Below are 13509 nucleotides of genomic sequence, written 5' to 3'. Positions count from 1 at the left end.
ATTAGACCCCCTAAGGATCTTATCTAGATGTGTGTTGAGCACTTTGACCCAACAAGTGCTTCACAGAAGTTTATAATGCAGAGCCGTAAAAATAAAAAATCATATTTTTTCACAAAAATGATCTTTTCGCCCCCAATTTTTTATTTTCCCAAGGGTAAGAGAAGAAATTGGACCCCAAAAATTGTTGTGCAATTTGTCCTGAGTATGCTGATACCCCATATGTGGGTGTAAACCATTGTTTGGGCGCAGGGCAGAGCTCGGAAGGGAAGGAGCGCCATTTGACTTTTCAATGCAAAATTGACTGGAATTGAGATGGGACGCCATGTTGCGTTTGGAGAGCCCCTGATGTGCCTAAACATTGAAACCCCCCACAAGTGACACCATTTTGGAAAGTAGACCCCTTAAGGAACTTATCTAGATGTGTGTTGAGCACTTTGACCCAACAAGTGCTTCACAGAAGTTTATAATGCAGAGCCGTAAAAACAAAAATCATATTTTTTCACAAAAATGATCTTTTCGCCCCCATTTTTTTATTTCCCCAAGGGTAAGAGAAGAAATTAGACCACAAAAGTTGTTGTGCAATTTGTCCTGAGTACGACGATACCCCATATGTGGGGGTAAACCACTGTTTGGGCGCATAGCAGAGCTCGGAAGGGAAGGAGCGCTATTTTACTTTTCAATGCAAAATTGACTGGAATTAAGATGGGATGCCATGTTGCGTTTGGAGAGCCCCTGATGTGCCTAAACATTAAAAACCCCCACAAGTGACACCATTTTGGAAAGTAGACCCCTAAGGAACTTATCTAGATGTGTTTTGATAGCTTTGAACCCCCAAGTGTTTCACTACAGTTTATAACGCAGAGCCGTGAAAATAAAAATTCTTTTTTTTTTTTCACAAAAATGATTTTTAGCCCCCAGTTTTGTATTTTCACAAGGGTATCAGGATAAATTGGACCCCAAACTTTGTTGTCCAATTTGTCCTGAGTACGTTGATACCCCATATGTGGGGGGGAACCACTGTTTGGGCGCATGACAGAGCTCGGAAGGGAAGGAGCGCCATTTGGAATGCAGACTTAAATGGATTGGTCTGCAGGCGTCACGTTGCATTTGCAGAGCCCCTGATGTACCCAAACAGTACAAACCCCCCACAAGTGACCCCATATTGGAAACTAGACCCCCCAAGGAACTTATCTAGATGTGTTGTGAGAACTTTGAACCCCCAAGTGTTTCACTACAGTTTATAACGCAGAGTCGTGAAAATAAAAATTCCTTTTTTTTTCACAAAAATGATTTTTTAGCCCCCAGTTTTGTATTTTCACAAAGGTATCAGGATAAATTGGACCCCAAAAGTTGTTGATCAATTTGTCCTGAGTACGCTGATAACCCATATGTGGGGGGGAACCACTGTTTGGGCGCATGACAGAGCTCGGAAGGGAAGGAGCGCCATTTGGAATGCAGACTTAAATGGATTGGTCTGCAGGCGTCACGTTGCATTTGCAGAGCCCCTGATGTACCCAAACAGTACAAACCCCCCACAAGTGACCCCATATCGGAAACTAGACCCCCCAAGGAACTTATCTAGATGTGTTGTGAGAACTTTGAACCCCCAAGTGTTTCACTACAGTTTACAACGCAGAGCCGTGAAAATAAAAAATCCTTTTTTTCCCACAAAACTTATTTTTTGGCCCCCAGTTTTGTATTTTCCCAAGGGTAGCAGGAGAAATTGGACCCCAAACGATGATGTCCAATTTGTCCTGAGTATGCTGATACCCCATATGTTGGGGTAAACCCCTGTTTGGGCACACGGGACAGCTCTGAAGGGAAGGAGCACTGTTTTCCTTTTTCAACGCAGAATTGGCTGGAATTCAGATCGGATGCCATGTCCCGTTTGGAGAGCCCCTGATGTGCCTAAACAGTGGAAACCCCCCAATTATAACTGAAACCCTAATCCAAACACATCCCTAACCCTAATCCCAACGGTAACCCTAACCACTCCTCTAACCCAGACACACCCAACCCTATTCCCAACCGTAAATGTAATCCAAACCCTAACCCTATCTTTAGCCCCAACCCTAACTGTAGCTCCAACCCTAGCCCCAACCCTAACCCTAACCCTAGCCCTAACCCTAGCAATAACCCTAGCCCTATCACTAGCCCTAACACTAGCCCTAACCCTAGCCCTAACCCTAGCCCTAACCCTATCCCCAGCCCTAGCCCTAACCCTAGCCCTAACCCTAGCCCCAACCCTAGCCCTAACCCTAGTCCTAACCCTTGCCCTAACCCTAACCCTAGCCCTAACTCTAGTCCTAACTCTAGCCCTAACCCTAGCCCCAACCCTAGCCCTAACCCTAGCCCTAACCCTTGCCCTAACCCTAACCCTAACCCTAATGGGAAAATGGAAATAAATACATTTTTTAATTTTTTTATTTTTCCCTAACTAAGGGGGTGATGAAGGGGGGTTTGATTTACTTTTATAGCGGGTTATTTAGCGGATTTTTATGATTGGCAGCTGTCACACACTGAAAGACGCTTTTCATTGCAAAAAATATTTTTTGCGTTACCACATTTTGAGAGCTGTAATTTTTCCATATTTGAGTCCACAGAGTTATGTGAGATCTTGTTTTTTGCGGGACGCGTTGACGTTTTTATTGGTAACATTTTCGGACACGTGACATTTTTTGATCGCTTTTTATTCCGATTTTTGTGAGGCAGAGTGATCAAAAACCAGCTATTCATGAATTTCCTTTGGGGGAGGCGTTTATACCATTCTGCGTTTGGTAAAATTGATAAAGCAGTTTTATTCGTGAGGTCAGTACGATTACAGCGATATCTCATTTATATCATTTTTTTATGTTTTGGCGCTTTTATACGATAAAAACTATTTTATAGAAAAAATTATTATTTTGGCATTGCTTTATTCTCAGGACTATAACTTTTTTATTTTTTTGCTGATGATGCTGTATGGCGGCTTGTTTTTTGCGGGACAAGATGACGTTTTCAGCGGTACCATGGTTATTTATATCAGTCTTTTTTATCGCGTGTTATTCCACTTTTTGTTCGGCGGTATGGTAATAAAGAGTTGTTTTTTGCCTCGTTTTTTTTTTTTTTTTCTTACGGTGTTTACTGAAGGGGTTAACTAGTGGGGCAGTTTTATAGGTTGGGTCGTTACGGACGCGGCGATACTAAATATGTGTACTTTTATTGTTTTTTTTTATTTTATTTAGCTAAAGAAATGTATTTATGGGAATAATTTTTTTTTTTTTTCTTTATTTGGGATATTTTTTTTTTATTTTTTTTTTACACACATGTGGGGAATTTTTTTTTTACTTTTTTACTTTGTCCCAGGGGGGGACATCACAGATCATTGATCTGGCAGTGTGCACAGCACTCTGCCAGATCTGCGATCTGCTGTGCAGGGCTGCAGGCTTACCAAGTGTCTGCTCTGAGCAGGCACTCGGTAAGCCACCTCCCTCCCTGCAGGACCCGGATGCCGCGGCCATCTTGGATCCGGGACCTGCAGCGAGGAGGGAGGTAGGAGACCCTCAGAGCAACGCGATCACATCGCGTTGCTCCGGGGGTCTCAGGGAAGCCCGCAGGGAGCCCCCTCCCTGCGCGATGCTTCCCTATACCGCCGGTACACCGCGATCATGTTTGATCGCGGTGTGCCGGGGGTTAATGTGCCGGGGGCGGTCCGTGACTGCTCCTGGCACATAGTGCCGGATGTCAGCTGCGATATGCAGCTGACACCCGGCCGCGATCGGCCGCGCTCCCCCCGTGAGCGCGGCCGATCGGCTATGACGTACTATCCCGTCGAGGGTCAGATAGGCCCAGGTCACCTCGACGGGATAGTACGTCTAAGGTCACAGAGGGGTTAATAACGGTCACTATTTAGCATATGGAGATAAAACAGAAATGATGCTGTAAGGTCAATTACTAAATATTTACATTAGGATATATGAAATTCATAGAGGGAAGTCCTCTGTTTAAGACCCCTCTATTACACAAAAATATGGCTCCAGCTCTACTAGATTTATTTATGCCACCTATTGTACATGAATGCATAATTATTTAATTGAATGGCTATCATTAAGTCTTTATGAAACAACCCCTTTAAGATGCAAAAAAAACCACATAAAAAAGAAGAAAATATTTTGGAAATACAATTGCATAAAAATTAATGTTCCTACTGCTGTAGGAAGGAGGGAAATAGGGGTGCAGCAAAAGCCAGACCGCCGTTGGTGGTACATGACTCTATAATTTGGCGGACAACCAGGGTCATCTGCCGTTGAGAATGTGAATGCCAAACAGTGTGTTGTGTGTCGGATGTTTGGGTTTGGCATATTGCAGATCAGATAGATGGGTCGGGCTGGTGAAAACCCAGAGGTCATGGTACATACATCGGTAGAGGGAGGTAGAAGGCCCATAAAAATTATTACAGGAACTAGGATAGAAGCTGAGAGCCAGGTGTTTTCAGAACTAATGATGGTGCCATGTGCGTCACTAGAAAGACAGAGGGAGCTTAGGGGGGGAAATAAGTGGCTTAGAATTTGGTGCAGGAAGGAAGGGTTTGGGGTCTTGAAGAACTGGGCTGACTTTTCTGTTGGCTACAGGCCCTATGGTAGAGATGGGCTGCACTTGAATGGGAAGGATGCAGTTGTGCTGGGGGAAAAATGGTCAGACAGATGGAGGAGCTTTTAAACTATTGAAAAGAATCAAGGGAGAGAGGGGAGGAGGGAGTCAGCTCACTGAGATGCTGGATCCAGCTAGCAATCTTGCGCAGAGCTACCCAGGACCAGGCTTGTCTTCAAGGAAAAAGAAAATCCAAAATTTATTGAAAAAAAAAAAAGGGATGGAAAGATATCAGGAGCACACAGACCCATGCGTTTTGGCTTGGAAAGTCTTACTCATGGTAACCATGAAGGGGGGCTGGGATATGCAGGGAAAGTAGGGAGGCAATGAGGAGTAGTGTTGAGCATTCCAATACCGCAAGTATCGGGTATCGGCCAATATTTGCGGTATCGGAATTCCGATACTGAGTTCCGATATTTTTGTGATATCGGAAATCGGAATCGGAAGTTCCCAGTGTATGGTTCCCAGGGTCTGGAGGAGAGGAGACTCTCCTTCAGGCCCTGGGATCCATATTCATGTAAAAAATAAAGAATAAAAATAAAAAATATGGATATACTCACCCCTCCGACGGAGCCTGGACCTCAGACGTGCAACCGGCAGCCTCCGTTCCTAAGAATGAGCGAGTGAAGGACCTGCGATGACGTCGCGGCTTGTGATTGGTCACGTGAGCGGTCACATGAGCGGTCACACGACCAATCACAAGCCGCGACGTCATCGCAGGTCTTTCACTCGCTCATTCTTAGGAACGGAGACTGCCGGTTACAGCGGTTACTACCAGGGCGCGTCAGAGGGTGAGTATATCCATATTTTTTATTTTTATTCTTTATTTTACACATGAATATGGATCCCAGGGCCTGAAGGAGAGTTTCCTCTCCTTCAGACCCTGGGAACTATCCAGGATACCTTCCGATACTTGTGTCCCATTGACTTGTATTGGTATCGGGCATCGGTATCGGCGATATCCGATATTTTTCGGATATCGGCCGATACCATCCGATACCGATACTTTCAAATATCGGAAGGTATCGCTCAACACTAATGAGGAGTAATAAATGTGCTAACAATACTAAATGTTTGCTGGCAAATGCAAGAAGTCTTGCAAGCAAAATTAAAGAATTGGAGACTCTGATGTCAGCCACAGATTATGATGTGGTGGACATTATGGAAACCTGGCTTGACGAAAGTCATGACTGGGTGACAAACGTTGAGGGTTACACAACATTAAGGAAATCCAAAAAAGGTGGAGGGGTGAAAATACTCATTAAACTTAAAACCTGCGTTCAATGATCACATTGGGGGGATCTGTGATAATGTAGAGTCGGTATGGATCAATGTACAAAGGGATGGAAATAATAGAAAGCTGCTAATTGGAGTTTGCTACAAGAAGATGAAATGCTGCACCAAATTTAAAAGACAGCCTGTTATAATTGGGTCCCTATTATGGGGGATTTTAACAATCCAGACAATCAATGGGATGTAGAATTTTCTGATTGTGCAAAAAGCTGCAAGTTTTTATCCACAGTTAAGGACAACTACCTCTCTCAGTTGGTAGCTGAACCAACCAGGGAATATAATCTGCTGGATCTGGTTGTCAAATAGACCAGATGCAATTTCAGATGTACAAGTCAGGAATGTAGTATGCAGTGACCATAATATCGTAAGTTTCCATGTAATATTCAATAAAACATTTCAAAGGGAAAATGCAAAAACCTGGAACTTTAGGAAAGCTAATTTCAGCAAATTAAGGGAAGTGCTTAATCGTGTACACTGGGACCATGTCATGGCAACTGGGGATACCGAACATAAATGAAGCATGTTTAAGGATATACTACTACAACCCTGTAGAAAAAAAATTCCCTGTGGTAATAAAATGTCCAGGAATAATAAAAAAATAATTATGGATAAATAAGACAGTACAAACTTTAACAGGGCTAAATCAAAGGGCATTCAAAATATTGAAAGATCATTCACATGGAAGATCAGAGCTACATACAGCAGGAGCGATTACACTCCTATTGGCGTGTGCCGGCTTGCAGCTATCCAAATCATCTGAATTGTCATGCGACAGTATAGATTACCTTAACATTGGACAGGTGATGTTGTTTATTATTTTCTTTTTTTTTACAGGGTATATGGGCATCTGTGGATTAGGTGTAAGGTAAGTATTTTTGTTGTTTTTTTTTTTTTTTTTTTTACAGGAGACAAGGGCTTCAATAGAATAGGCTTAAGGTGAGTACAACTTTGTTTTTTATTCTTAAATAAATGTGTAAAACCAGGTGTTGATTTTTATTTCAAATAAGGGGTAACAGATCTCCTTGCGGAGAGTAACATGTGAAGCATGCCAAGTTGAGTAGACTTTTAAGCCGCAACACTCCTCTGGGAAATATGCAAATTGTCTCTTCAGAGAGGAAGAGGACTAGAGGTTTAGTGCCACCTATAGGAAGAAACAATCTTGAATGACAATATGGACCCTTTAACAAGCCTTGTCACATGACTTAGAATAAAAGCCAAAACCATAATCTCAATTTACAGACACTGTATTTCAGGTACTGCCCCTCATCAGTGCACAGTGTGAGATCTGGCTTGGCGGTATGAGAGGCATCTGACTGGGATCCAAGGGTTAGCATTTCTCCTTGAGGAGAGTGGCATGTTAAGCATGCCAAGATGAGGAGACTTTTAAGCCACACTGCTCCTCTGGGAAATATTCAAATTGTTTCTTCAGAAAGGAAGAGGACTAGAACTTTAGTGCCACCTATAGAAAGTAGCAATCATAAAAGTCAACCCTTAAGGTGCTACTTCCTATAGGTGGCACTAAAGTTTTAGTCCTTTTTCTGTCTGAACTGAAGAGACAATTTGCGTGTTTCACAGAGGAGCATTGTGGCTTAAAAGTCTCATCTCAGCATGCTTGACATGTCACTCTCCACCAAGAGAAATGTTACCCTTTGGATCCCGGTCAGATGCCTCTCACAAAGCCAAACCAGATCTCACAATTTGCACTGACAAGGGGCAGTACCCCTAAACACAGTGTCTGCAAATTGAGATTCTGGTTTTGGCTTTATCTGAAGTTATGTGACAAGGGTCAACATTGACTTTTAGGATTGCTACTTCCAATAGGTGGCACTAGAGTTCTAGTCCTGTTCCTCTCTGAAGAGACAATTTGCATATTTCAAATAATGGATTTTATTCATGCTGTGTGTTTATTTCCAAACTTACTTTGGGGTTAGTAATGGACATCTTATAGGTGCCTGGACCCTGAGAATACAAAAGTGACATCAACCCAACAAACATTACCTCACTTGCCAATGCCACAGGGCAAGTGGGAAGAGACAGGCTAAGCTCCAGATTTGGCGCATCAATAAGAAACGTCTGACCTCTATAATTGCAAACAAATGTTTCTGTACCAAATATTAAGTTCTGTTTTGCTATTGTATCAGATACTTATTTCATGCAATAAAATGTAATTTCATTATTTAAAAATCATAGAATATGATTTTCTGTTTTTATTTTCAGATTCTGTCTCTCACAGTTGAAGTGTACCTACTACAAAAATTACAGACTTCTTTGTATTTGAGAAAACTTGCAAAATCGTCAGTGTATCAAATACTTCTTTTCCCCACTGTATAGATTATTGATACTCACCAATAGATATGTTATGTTAGGTTTATTGAAAATAGCTCAGTAACTTTGAGGTTAATTATATGAAGATATTTCATCCCATTGTAAATACTCCTAGGATTTATTCAATAGATTCAGTAAATACTAAATTGTTAAAAGGCTAATACCTTGTTTCTTACATTTCTACTAATATATACTTTTAATTACTCATTTAATGTTTTAATCATAATTGAAATTTTTTGGGTCACATTATTCTTTATAAATAACTAGCTATTGAACCCGTTCTACGCCCGGGTGGCGAGCATTTATATTGGTATATGGTCTCCATCCTGGTATGTGCTACTCCATCCTGCATCCCCATCCTGTCATGTGCTCCCATCCTGCGCCCCCATCAGTGCGGGCGGCTGTGCTGAGTGCGGGCAGCTGTGCTGAGTGCGGGCGGCTGTATGTGGCTGTGCTGTGCGTGGGCGGCTGGGCGTGGCTGTGCTGGGTGCGGGCGGCTGGGCGTGGCTGTGCTGGGTGCAGGTGGCTGTGCTGGGTGCGGGCGGCTGTGCGTGGCGGTACTGAGTGCGGGCGGCTGTGCGTGGCTGTGCTGGGTGCGGGCGGCTGTGCGTGGCTGTGCTGGGTGCGGTGGCTGTGCTGGGTGCGGTGGCTGTGCTGGGTGCGGTGGCTGTGCTGGGTGCGGTGGCTGTGCTGGGTGCGGTGGCTGTGCTGCTCCATCCTGCGCCCCCATCCTGTCATGTGCTGCTCCACCCTATCATGTGCTGCTCCATCCTGCACCCCATCAGTGCGGGCGGCTGTGCTAAGTGCGGGCGGCTGTGCTAAGTGCGGGCGGCTGTATGTGGCTGTGCTATGCGTGGGCGGCTGTGCGTGGCGGTGCTGAGTGCGGGCAGCTGTGAGTGGCGGTGCTGAGTGCAGGCGGCTGTGCGTGGCTGTGGGCGGCTGTGCTGAGTGCAGGCGGCTGTGCTGGGTGCGGGCAGCTGTGCTGGGTGCGGGCGGCTGTGCGTGGCTGTGCTGGGTGCGGCGGCTGTGCGTGGCGGTGCTGGGTGCGGGCGGCTGTGCGTGGCTATGCTGGGTGCGGCGGCTGTATGTGGCTGTGCTGTGCATGGGCGGCTGTGCGTGGCGGTGCTGAGTGCGGGCGGCTGTGCGTGGCGGTGCTGAGTGCGGGCGGCTGTGCTGGGTGCGGGCGGCTGTGCGTGGCTGTGCTGGGTGGGCGTGGCTGTGCTGGGTGCGGTGGCTGTGCTGGGTGCGGCGGCTGTGCTGGGTGCGGCGGCTGTGCTGGGTGCGGCGGCTCAGGCTGTGCTGGGTGCGGGCGGCTGTGCTGGGTGTGGCCGGCTGTGCGTGGCTGTGCTGGGTGTGGGCGGCTGTGCGTGGCTGTGCTGGGTGCGGCGGCTGTTTGTGGCGGTGCTGGGTGCGGCGGCTGTGCGTGGCTATGCTGGGTGCGGCGGCTGTGCGTGGCTATGCTGGGTGCGGCGGCTGTGCGTGGCTATGCTGTGCGTGGGCGGCTGTGCGTGGCGGTGCTGAGTGCGGGCGGCTGTGCGTGGCGGTGCTGAGTGCGGGCGGCTGTGCGTGGCGGTGCTGAGTGCGGGCGGCTGTGCGTGGCGGTGCTGAGTGCGGGCGGCTGTGCGTGGCGGTGCTGAGTGCGGGCGGCTGTGCGTGGCGGTGCTGAGTGCAGGCGGCTGTGCGTGGCTATGCTGAGTGCAGGCGGCTGTGCGTGGCTGTGCTGAGTGCAGGCGGCTGTGCGTGGCCGTGCTGGGTGGGCGTGGCTGTGCTGGGTGCGGTGGCTGTGCTGGGTGCGGCAGCTGTGCGTGGCTGTGCTGGGTGCGGTGGCTCAGGCTGTGCTGGGTGCGGGCGGCTGTGCTGGGTGCGGTGGCTGTGCTGGGTGCGGTGGCTGTGCTGGGTGCGGTGGCTGTGCTGGGTGCGGTGGCTGTGCTGCTCCATCCTGCGCCCCCATCCTGTCATGTGCTGCTCCACCCTATCATGTGCTGCTCCATCCTGCGCCCCCATCAGTGCGGGCGGCTGTGCTAAGTGCAGGCGGCTGTGCTGAGTGCGGGCGGCTGTATGTGGCTGTGCTGTGCGTGGGTGGCTTTGCGTGGCGGAGCTGAGCGCGGGCAGCTGTGCGTGGCGGTGCTGAGTGCAGGCGGCTGTGCGTGGCTGTGGGCGGCTGTGCTGAGTGCAGGCGGCTGTGCTGGGTGCGGGCAGCTGTGCTGGGTGCGGGCGGCTGTGCGTGGCTGTGCTGGGTGCGGCGGCTGTGCGTGGCGGTGCTGGGTGCGGGCGGCTGTGCGTGGCTATGCTGGGTGCGGCGGCTGTATGTGGCTGTGCTGTGCATGGGCGGCTGTGCGTGGCGGTGCTGAGTGCGGGCGGCTGTGCGTGGCGGTGCTGAGTGCGGGCGGCTGTGCTGGGTGCGGGCGGCTGTGCGTGGCTGTGCTGGGTGGGCGTGGCTGTGCTGGGTGCGGTGGCTGTGCTGGGTGCGGCGGCTGTGCTGGGTGCGGCGGCTGTGCTGGGTGCGGCGGCTCAGGCTGTGCTGGGTGCGGGCGGCTGTGCTGGGTGTGGCCGGCTGTGCGTGGCTGTGCTGGGTGTGGGCGGCTGTGCGTGGCTGTGCTGGGTGCGGCGGCTGTTTGTGGCGGTGCTGGGTGCGGCGGCTGTGCGTGGCTATGCTGGGTGCGGCGGCTGTGCGTGGCTATGCTGGGTGCGGCGGCTGTGCGTGGCTATGCTGTGCGTGGGCGGCTGTGCGTGGCGGTGCTGAGTGCGGGCGGCTGTGCGTGGCGGTGCTGAGTGCGGGCGGCTGTGCGTGGCGGTGCTGAGTGCGGGCGGCTGTGCGTGGCGGTGCTGAGTGCGGGCGGCTGTGCGTGGCGGTGCTGAGTGCGGGCGGCTGTGCGTGGCGGTGCTGAGTGCAGGCGGCTGTGCGGGGCTATGCTGAGTGCAGGCGGCTGTGCGTGGCTGTGCTGAGTGCAGGCGGCTGTGCGTGGCCGTGCTGGGTGGGCGTGGCTGTGCTGGGTGCGGTGGCTGTGCTGGGTGCGGCAGCTGTGCGTGGCTGTGCTGGGTGCGGTGGCTCAGGCTGTGCTGGGTGCGGGCGGCTGTGCTGGGTGCGGTGGCTGTGCTGGGTGCGGTGGCTGTGCTGGGTGCGGTGGCTGTGCTGGGTGCGGTGGCTGTGCTGCTCCATCCTGCGCCCCCATCCTGTCATGTGCTGCTCCACCCTATCATGTGCTGCTCCATCCTGCGCCCCCATCAGTGCGGGCGGCTGTGCTAAGTGCAGGCGGCTGTGCTGAGTGCGGGCGGCTGTATGTGGCTGTGCTGTGCGTGGGTGGCTTTGCGTGGCGGAGCTGAGCGCGGGCAGCTGTGCGTGGCGGTGCTGAGTGCAGGCGGCTGTGCGTGGCTGTGCTGGGTGCGGCGGCTGTGCGTGGCTGTGCTGGGTGCGGCGGCTGTGCGTGGCTGTGCTGGGTGCGGTGGCTCAGGCTGTGCGGTGGCTCAGGCTGTGCTGGGTGCGGCGGCTGTGCGTGGCTGTGGGCGGCTGTGCTGGGTGCGGTGGCTCAGGCCGTGCTGGGTGCGGTGGCTCAGGCCGTGCTGGGTGCGGTGGCTCAGGCCGTGCTGGGTGCGGTGGCTCAGGCCGTGCTGGGTGCGGTGGCTCAGGCCGTGCTGGGTGCGGTGGCTCAGGCCGTGCTGGGTGCGGTGGCTCAGGCCGTGCTGGGTGCGGTGGCTCAGGCCGTGCTGGGTGCGGTGGCTCAGGCCGTGCTGGGTGCGGTGGCTCAGGCCGTGCTGGGTGCGGTGGCTCAGGCCGTGCTGGGTGCGGTGGCTCAGGCCGTGCTGGGTGCGGTGGCTCAGGCCGTGCTGGGTGCGGTGGCTCAGGCCGTGCTGGGTGCGGTGGCTCAGGCCGTGCTGGGTGCGGTGGCTCAGGCCGTGCTGGGTGCGGTGGCTCAGGCCGTGCTGGGTGCGGTGGCTCAGGCGGTGCTGGCTGCGGTGGCTCAGGCGGTGCTGGCTGCGGTGGCTCAGGCGGTGCTGGCTGCGGTGGCTCAGGCGGTGCTGGCTGCGGTGGCTCAGGCGGTGCTGGCTGCGGTGGCTCAGGCGGTGCTGGCTGCGGTGGCTCAGGCGGTGCTGGCTGCGGTGGCTCAGGCCGTGCTGGGTGCGGTGGCTCAGGCCGTGCTGGGTGCGGTGGCTCAGGCTGTGCGCGGCGGTGCTGGGGGCCTGAGCAGGCGGGGACACCGGCGCGCTGTGGGGGTCAGGTGCCGGAGTCGCCGCTAGCTCAGGCCCCCGGCACTTGCTATAGTTACCTGGCCCTGATCCAGCGCTGCGCGCCGGTCTGTCTTCCGGGTCCTCTGCCTGTGACTGTTCAGTCAGAGGGCGGCGCGCATTAAGCGCGTCATCGCGCCCTCTGAACTGTGAACGTCACAGGCAGAGGATGTGGACCGGAGGACGGAGGGGCAGCGCGCAACGGAGGAACGGGACAGGTAAATATATCATACTTACCCTCCTGGCGGTCCCTGCTTCTCCGTTGGAGATCGCGGTGAGCGTTCAGTGTTCACGCATACCGCGATCTCCTGGGAGCGTCGCTCTGTGGGGCCTAGACTGCGCCGGCGCGTGCGCTTGCGCAGTCTATAGAGGCTTCGGACAGAGTGACGCTCCCAGCGTTATATTATAGATATCTGCAATATTTATGTGGCTTACACCTGTGGCAACTGCTTAGGTTCTTTTGAGAACAAAGCTTAGGACATTTAGTAATTCAACATGCCATTCCTTTTATTTTCTGACGTCTGCTGTCAGGGGAGAGACAGGACAACTCCATATATACTAGACATTTGAGTGGTCACACAGAATTGGCCATCTATGTTCGATGTTTGTCTACTGTATAGTCTACAGTATATTTTTTTTCTAAGTATGACGCAGTTATAACATGGCAGAATATAACAAGCATCTCTCTTCTCTTCAATACAGGTAAAGATATCATTCATTCCCTGAACTGAAATATCCTGCATGTATATTGCTCCATTCCCTGACAGCAAGCGGCTTGGATGGTAAAGATATCATTCATTCCCTGAACTGAAATATCCTGCATGTATATTGCTCCATTCCCTGACAGCAAGCGGCTTGGATGGTATCTGATTCATTCTATCTTCGGCATTGAATCCTGCATATAGCTATATATGTTAGTCATCTTATTATGCATTTGTTTGTGTTTATAGATATTTAACTCACTTTTGCTTGTCCCTATGTAGAGAGATCATATAACTTTTTCAAAGGGGTTTATGATCCATGCAGACCTGGACATTT

This window comes from Ranitomeya variabilis, chromosome 2, assembly GCF_051348905.1.
Source record: "Ranitomeya variabilis isolate aRanVar5 chromosome 2, aRanVar5.hap1, whole genome shotgun sequence".
Lineage (NCBI taxonomy): Eukaryota > Metazoa > Chordata > Amphibia > Anura > Dendrobatidae > Ranitomeya > Ranitomeya variabilis.
The sequence above is the reverse complement of the archived record's forward strand: the minus strand, read 5'-3'. Positions refer to the sequence as shown.